Below are 8226 nucleotides of genomic sequence, written 5' to 3' on the forward strand. Positions count from 1 at the left end.
TGTGAGAGAGAGAGAGAAAGAGAGAGAGAGAGAGAGAGAGAGAAAGAGAAAGAGAAAGAGAGAGAGACCTTCCAACAGCAATAGACTAAAGCAGCACCACCTGCTGATCACATGTAAATCTCACTGCCATGCAGAAGGAAAAAACAAAGACCATTAAAACCAGTAACAGATATTAACAAATAATCAGAGACATAAGTGAAAGCTAACAGCTGTGAAGTCAAATGGCACATCCAAGACAAGGTGCAGAGCATACTGTGGGGCACACAAAATAATTATTTCAAATGAATATTTAATCTATTTACATACAGTACAGTGCACACTCTACTTATTCCAATTTATTTTTAGTGGTTCTAAAGTATTCCCAACCTAATAAATAAGTTTCTTTGAATTTCTCACCATCAACATGAATACTCCACAATCCACTGACCCAACCAACTGCTGTGGAAGATTCTGACATTGAAATGGAATCATATCACCTACTGCAAGTTACAAGAGAAGGTCCATTACTTGTAGTCCTCTCAATGACATCCCTATAAACTAACCTTGTTTTTAATTAGTCTCCATGTTCCTGAAGGTATTCGTCTTGTCATGTTACAAATTCACAAGTCTGACACATACAGATGTAAATATCCAATATGTGCTGATAATTAGGTAGAGTAAGAAAATCTTGATGTAAGCAGAGTACAAGCACAACTTCTTAAAGCAGGCATGTGCTGTTTATCAATATTAGTGTGACTGCATTTGCATGTGAATAACTTAAATATTTAGAATATACACTTGAATTAATTTTAAAAAAATTGCAATGCTTAGAAACTTAAAACGTAATTAATATCAACCTCATTGTTTTAAATATTACATGTACACACAAATTGGTATCAAAATTAGAGAACATTTATAAACACTTATTTTTTTAAAATATTGTTAATCTTCATTTTTCAAAATTGAAGGATTAGTAACTGTGGGTATTATGACTGTTGTACTACTTACAAATAATCAAGACACTTCAACAAAAATCTTTGATTTTGATCACTGCGTTTCCGACAAAATAGACAACATATCCATTGTAGCAGAAAATAAGATTACAACTAATTACAACTAGTGATAACGCTGTGATGGCCTGCAGTCTGAACCACATCTGTGGATGGCGAAACCTTAGATGTATAACAGTATAAATTGTTATAATGTAAAATACCGAGTTAACGGTATATATACCAGTACTGCACATACATTAAAAATCAACTCTCAAATGAACTTACCTTCATGGAGAACTGCCTTCTTGAAATGACTCTTCAAATGTTTTTATTTTTTTAATTTTTCCAGTTTGGAGGGCTTAAAAACATTACCACTACTAGGGTATCCAATCCCGGGCTCCCGTTTACATTTTTCATTCCCGAAACTGCTGTAATTCCCAGGAAACCGGGAACGGCCAAGTTTGCATATATAGCGTGTAAAAGTGTAAAAATCGATCAAGAAATAACAGAGTTATAGTTGAAAACTGAAGACTTCATTGACGTCTGTCAGACAACAGCTTTGAACAGCAACTTGAAATTGCAATGCGTCAGTCTGTTGCATCCGCATTATCTGTGCCAAGAAACTTCACATCACAGAATGATGACACGAAACTGGATGCATCAGTAACAGCTGAAATGGCGGTGTTTCACAGCAACAGCAAGCGCGGGCGTTGTTTACAACAATTGTATCAGTTTCTGATGACTGTGCTGCCTACTTCAGTGGAGGCAGAGCGTGTTTTCTCAGCAGCTGGCGTACTCTGCACGAAGTACTCTCTCACCTGGATGATCGCACGCTGGACAAGTTATGCTTTCTACGCTCTTATTACCGCAGCTAACTAGATCGGGAGTGCCCACAGTTTTTCGGCTTGTGAACTACTTTTAAAATAACCAGGACGAAATGATCTACCTACATTAAAAAGTATATATATTCGCCTCTAGCGCTGACGTCCGAGGTTCGATTCCCGAGAGGGGGTGCAGTGAGTGTGTACGCCTGATGAGCCCAGAATTAGGGCGAAACACGTGCTGCATACTCTTTGCATTATTTGACAGTAAAACTATTTCAACCATATATATATACACACACTGAGTATACTTTATACATAAAATATATGTTGTTGTACCTTGCATAACTGAATAACCTTTATGGCACAATAACAATTCAATACATTTATGGTCACTACAGTATTTGGATTCAATAATCTTCATGTGTGAAAAGGCTGACTCGCATAAATAAGTAGAGCCGAATAATACAGTCAAGGAGCTTTTGAATTCAGCTGAGTGAAAAATGACGGCTGTCCGATTAACTGCGATTTTAGTTCCCTCTCCATTCTCTTTCTCAGATTGCTTTTCGGAAGGAAGTCAGTTTCGTAGTTTTTATGAACAGTTCGAAGTGCCCTTCCACATTTTCCTTCTTTGGAATAGCAATGATAGATTGACAGATCAGACAAACGCACTTCGATTGTGACATTGTGAGAGAAAGAAATCCTCTTTTAATTACACATAAAGCCCATAACCTCCCCAAACAATTTTTTTAAAATCCCTTCTATAGTCGATATAAATTGGAAGGCTAACAAGCCTTCCTCTTGTGTTGGGGTCAGCACCTACCCGTTTTACTTTTTAAATGCATAAAACTACTACCTAATTTTGTCTATTGCATCAAGGCTTTCTGACTTTGTCAGGAATCTGTATTTAATTAAAATAAAACAAACAAAAAAAAAAAACAATTGTACTAAATTAAAAAATGCTCTGGTGAAAATTATGACCTTTGTGTTGGTAGGGTGAGTTTTGACCCAGTTATAATTTAAGGTTATAAAACAATAGTTAGGGTCAAATCAAAAATCCTAAACACACTTTGAGGGGCTTCTCTCTTTGTCTGTGTGTCTCCTTACCTGAACAAACAAAACAAACAAACAAAGACAGAGATGTTCAGACATGTAAGGCTTGCATAAGACAAATTTAGTTTAGCGTTGGTGACTTGCAGAGTACACATCTCCTGTTTGCAGCAGTCAAAAATGAGAAGAAGATTTCCAGTAAGCCAAGCTCTGGATCATATCAGTAGTTATATGCATGGGGTTTATGTCACAATGATTTATGACCCTTAAGCCCCGCCCCTTTAGACTTTGGACCGGAAGTGCCGCCCTATGATTGATGACCCTTAAGCCCCGCCCCTATGACGCAATACTGGAAGTCCCTCCCAGCTGATGTCCCGCCCGTTCCGACGTCACATCTCCCCCCACGTGACCTAGCCCCGCCCTCTGGCACCTGATTGGTTCAGGAAACTGTCAAGGGCCTTTTGATGGATGTCTGTCCCCGCCCTTGAACCCGCCCCTGGCACCTGATTGGCTCAGGAAACTGTCAAGGGCTTTTTGATGGATGTCTGCCCCTCCTTGAACCCGCCCCCTCAGCACCTGATTGGTTCAGGAAAATGTCAAGGGGAATTTGATGGATGTCTGACCCCTGTTTGAACTCATCCCACAGGTGCTTAATTAAACAAACTGTCAAGAGCAGCCCCCCTCCTTGAACGGGCATGCCCTGGCAAATCCAGGCCATTTAAAGACCTGTTGGTGCCCCGCTTCTCTCGATGACACACAAGCGTTTCAAGGGGCAGAGCTGCCTGCCTCTACGGTTTGGGTAAGAACTCCTGTATCTATCTATTATTTAAAATAATCTGCGACTTTAAAGATCTAAACCTTAGTTTAGCACTTGTAAACCGTTTTTTTATTTTATCTAAGTCAAGCCCCAGACATTCTCTGCACTGACAAGCTGTCCCTTCACTCACTCTACACAGTTGATGCGTGAGAGCTGAGAGCTGTGACAGCCTCTGCTGGGTCGAAGCTCCAAGCGCACATGCAGTCAAGGTCGAAAGACACTTCCCAGTCCCCCACAAGTCCTTGCCAGTTCTGAAAGGCCGGTATAAAAAGCGAAGCATTTTGTTCTATCTACGTTTTTAAGATGAACACGCAATTAAAACATCTCATCTTTGCTTCAAACGAAGTCAAGCTGCTTTTTTCCATCTCACAGACAGATTCTGCAGTAAAAAGCAGCCTTAGCTGTGATTCGAGCTTCCCACCTCACAGAAATCAAGCAGCTCGGCTTTTTAGCAGCCTCTGCTCTCTCTCAAAAAAAAAAATGACAGGCTCTGTGTAGACAGAGAGAGTCGGACAGCCCCCCTGCCCGGCCCTGCGAGGTCTATAGCTGCAAACTGTATGAGGCCGGAGCTCTGCTGACAGAAACACCCCCGCCTTGCTGTGTTCTGCGAGCGCATGCTTGCCAACCCCCCACCCTAACCCGGAACGGGAGCGCGCATCAAGCTCGCACGTTCGCGCAGCTGCTCAGTCCGGGAGAACAAGTTACGTGTGTAACTTTTAAAGTTAAAGGATTTAAAAATCACTCGCTTAGTTAAATAATAGGCCACAGGGACCTTTTAAAGAACGTTTGAGACGCTAGCCTCGGATGTATATTTTGTATATCTTTAAGAAAAAGCCCTGTTCCAACCATCATCTCCCATTTTACATAATCAGCTGCCCCTAAGGAAACAGATCGCGAAAGCACGGTGAATAGTTTTCTAAAAGTTAGAATTGTATTCAGATAATCCCAGAGTGAACGGAGCACAAATATTTACCAGAAGCGGGATTCGAAACCACGCTAGCATTTGTCCCTTGAATCTTAAAACCATAGCCTTAAACAGGTCGGACCTCCGGGGATAAAGAAATGCGCTTCACAGCCCAGAGATGGTAGGTGTTTGTGTGACCGGTTAGGGGGAAAGGATGGGGCGCTATTCAGAGCAACTAGGCAACAAAAATTACCTTACCTTGTGGAATGCAGCTTGTAAAACAAAGGATGTTTTTAGGAGACAATCCAAAGACGCGGTGCAACGAGCGTGGCTTGTGTCCGGTTCAAATGATTGGTAAACATAAAGCACTTCCAAAATACTGCTTTATAAAGAGAGATGCTTTAAAATTGTTCTAAAACTTTTTCCATCCCCATTTAAATATATTTTGATATAAGCCTTGTAAAAATCACACAGTTAAATAATAGGCAAAAGCACCCTTTTTAAATGGCTTATTTTTTAAAAAATCTATCCTCGGTCTATAAAAAGTATTTCCCCAAACTTAGATTTTATTTTATTATGCTATAAAAATGATCTAAAACCTATTTTTCCCCCAATACCCTTTTAAATATATTTTGATATATAAGCCTTGTAAAAATCACACAGACGTATGCCGCAGTTCCCTTTTAAATCATGTTTGAGACGTCTAAAATATCTAGCCTGGGCTGATTGGTGGCTGATACCAAAAATGTTCACATTTATACAGAGCTTAACTTTAGGGTTTATTTTCCTTGGGGGTTGTCTAAAATCAGACAAAAGACAGTTACTAAAAAGAGCAAAACCCTAATTTCCTTAATTACGTTGTCCTCCTGGCTGAGTAATGAATCACATCCTGTACATGTCGAGATGCCAGCCCATGTCTGCCGTCCCTTACAAAATGAGCAACCTAAAAACGTTATATAGTGTAAGTATAATATAATGAGGTTATTTTTAAAAATAACACCACACCGCTCAAGAGAGACTGATTCCATGTGTGTTTTTGGATTTGCTGTGGTCAGTGATTTTTTAATTTTTTGCTTAGCTCATTTCTATCACTTAGGAGCCTTTTGACAAAGGAAAACTCTGTAAGTACACTTGTGCATTTAAACGGAGATTTATAAGAAAGCAGGTTGCACACCTTATCCCAGTTTTGTACGTGCATTTAAAAGCACTCACTGTTACACTAGCACAAATGTTGATATTTTCTGTCTACTCAAAAACTAAAATTATTTCTATTAACACAGGGGATAATTAGAAATCATTTTACTATTTTTAATAGTATTATGATTTTTGTTTCTGCGGTGGGTTGGCGCCCTGCCCGAGATTGGTTTCCTGCCTTGAGCCCTGTGTTGGAGGGATTGGCTCCAGCAGACCCCCGCGACCCAGTGTTCGGTTTCAGCGGGAAACTCTGTTGCACATCCGAAGTTCATTGAACTAAAATGTCAGAGCTAATTATTCTTTCTGCTTAAACCGGCCTGATTGGTTAGGGAAACTGTCAAGGGCCGTTTGACGGATGTCTCTTATTCGGGTCTGTAAAAGGTACTTCGGCATAAAAAACCTAAGGTCTCAGGTGTATGGTCGCTGTGAATAGTGAATAGTGAATACAGAAAAGAGAATACAGAACACACGCCACACTCGTCCTATCGCTTTTGAAAAACCCGAGGTGAATTTTGAACATCATGTCCGGTTAACACTGCGGACACAGGCGCTAGATCTCCGTCATATGGACCATTACAGAGTAAAGATTAGAGAATCTTTTTCAGTCTCCATTACAAGATCCATAGCACCCGCTGGAAGTTGGACAATAAAGTGCTGACCCTTTAGTATTTATTTAGGTCATATTCTAAAATATCTTAAATTATATCGATTTAGTTAGCATGTCGGCACTGTTCATTTTCAATATAGGTGGTATATTTCCCTGACCATGGGGCTTCTTGTCAAAAGGTTAAAATAAAACAGAAATCCGAGATACTCTTTGTCAGCCCTTGCATTCTAATTCTTAAAGCTTTGTCAAACTATTGTTCATTTCAAAGCAAAATGCCACCAGTCATTTTGTTTATAGCCAAATTAAATAAACCTTATAAATAGATCCCGGTGCTCGATAATACTTAACCCTAATTGATATCATTAAATGATATTTCTGTGTTTTATTCAGATTTAATATTTTTAATTTGCCTTTTTAAGCTTTATTTAAAAATGAACTCTTTAAGACACATTCAGTCTATTCCAGACTGCGCATGTCAAAAAAAAAGCTTCTTATTTATTTCAAATGTATCACGGCATTTTTTCATATTGTGATCACTCCACTTTTTTCATATGGTTATTTACTTCATAAATAACTTTATTTATTTTGCACAAAATGTCCTTACCATCATGACTAGCAGTCTAGTTCATATTCTAAACTCCAATATTTAATGTTCTTCCTGAATCAGGAGGAACACAAGCCTGACTTTTAGTGCCAGATAAGATTTTAACAATAACCGGCTCATGTTAATCAGCCTCATACTAGCCGATGTTCAATAATGTTTTCCCCAACTCTTTGCAATCCCGTGGAACTGCCTACATAGATGACAGTTTAGCTGATAAAATACCTCAGAACACGTAGGTTCTGTTGTAGTGTGTGGTGAGCTTGGGGTGATCCCTTGTTGATCCAGTCTTAATATGTTTTTTAATCTCCTCTGTCACTTAGTATTTGTACATTTTAGTTTGCACTGTCTTATCTTTGTGATAGGGGCGAGTCATTGTTTCATTTTGGAATAATAATGTCTAGCTTAACTCTGCCCCTGACTATGATCCCTGCACAAAACCTGGTCCTTTGACTCATTTGCAGACACTTGTTGACTCTTGGAATCACAGTTTAAACTAACATCCCCTTCACCCTGAATGCTATTAAAACAAAGTGTGCTTTTTCACAAACAGAGAGGAAAGCAGTTTTCAATGACAGCTGTCCTATGTCACCTGGACTACCTAAAAGAAAGAATAAAACCTCACAGTTTGAGTAAAATTTTAATCCTTGTGCTAACACATATAATAGATATGATGTAACTATTCACTAAAACATTTTCCACCCTGATTGGCCTAACGTGTCCAAAGCCTAATCCTCAGCAGCCCTGTAGTGTACAGGCTCCTATAACCTCCTATACCCGTTCTTATTTTCAGGGGTTCATAACTATTACCAAGCGTTCACAGAATTTCTAAAACGTTGTATTATACAAAGCCCCCTAAGTACCAAAGTGTTTATAACCTGTTGATGAAAATGTTGTTTTAAATTAAAGCCTGAACAAGATAACTGTTTTCAAATCATCGTATAAAATGCTTAGTAAATAAAGAGAGTCTAAATACAATTTATAATAAAAATGGAACACCGATGGACGGCTGAATAAACAAGGGGATCTAACTTAGCTTGAAATGCCGCAGAGTGCTTTACAAATAAAACCCTACAACAGTGGTTCTCAAACTCGGGGCGGACCAAGCTAGGGGGCACGAACTAACAAAAAGGGGACATGAAGATGTGAAAAAAAGAAAACAAGAATCGAAAATATGAAAAATACATCTATTGAACCCAAAACAAATTAACCTTCTGATACAGAAAAATAAATATAGAGGTAGATTAATGTCGATAAAAGT

General features: G+C 39.0%; 1 long non-coding RNA gene across 1 annotated transcript; it reads right to left on the reverse strand.

Annotated features, from left to right (window-relative positions):
* Positions 1-223: 223 nt before the first annotated feature.
* On the reverse strand, positions 224-559 carry LOC120528689. The gene is made up of 3 exons (XR_005633589.1): positions 543-559; positions 397-450; positions 224-252 (listed from the first exon to the last, which is right to left on the reverse strand). It is a non-coding gene; the product is annotated as an uncharacterized LOC120528689 (long non-coding RNA).
* Between the last annotated feature and the right edge of the window lie 7667 nt (positions 560-8226).

The sequence above is a fragment of the Polypterus senegalus genome, chromosome 4, assembly GCF_016835505.1.
Source record: "Polypterus senegalus isolate Bchr_013 chromosome 4, ASM1683550v1, whole genome shotgun sequence".
Lineage (NCBI taxonomy): Eukaryota > Metazoa > Chordata > Cladistia > Polypteriformes > Polypteridae > Polypterus > Polypterus senegalus.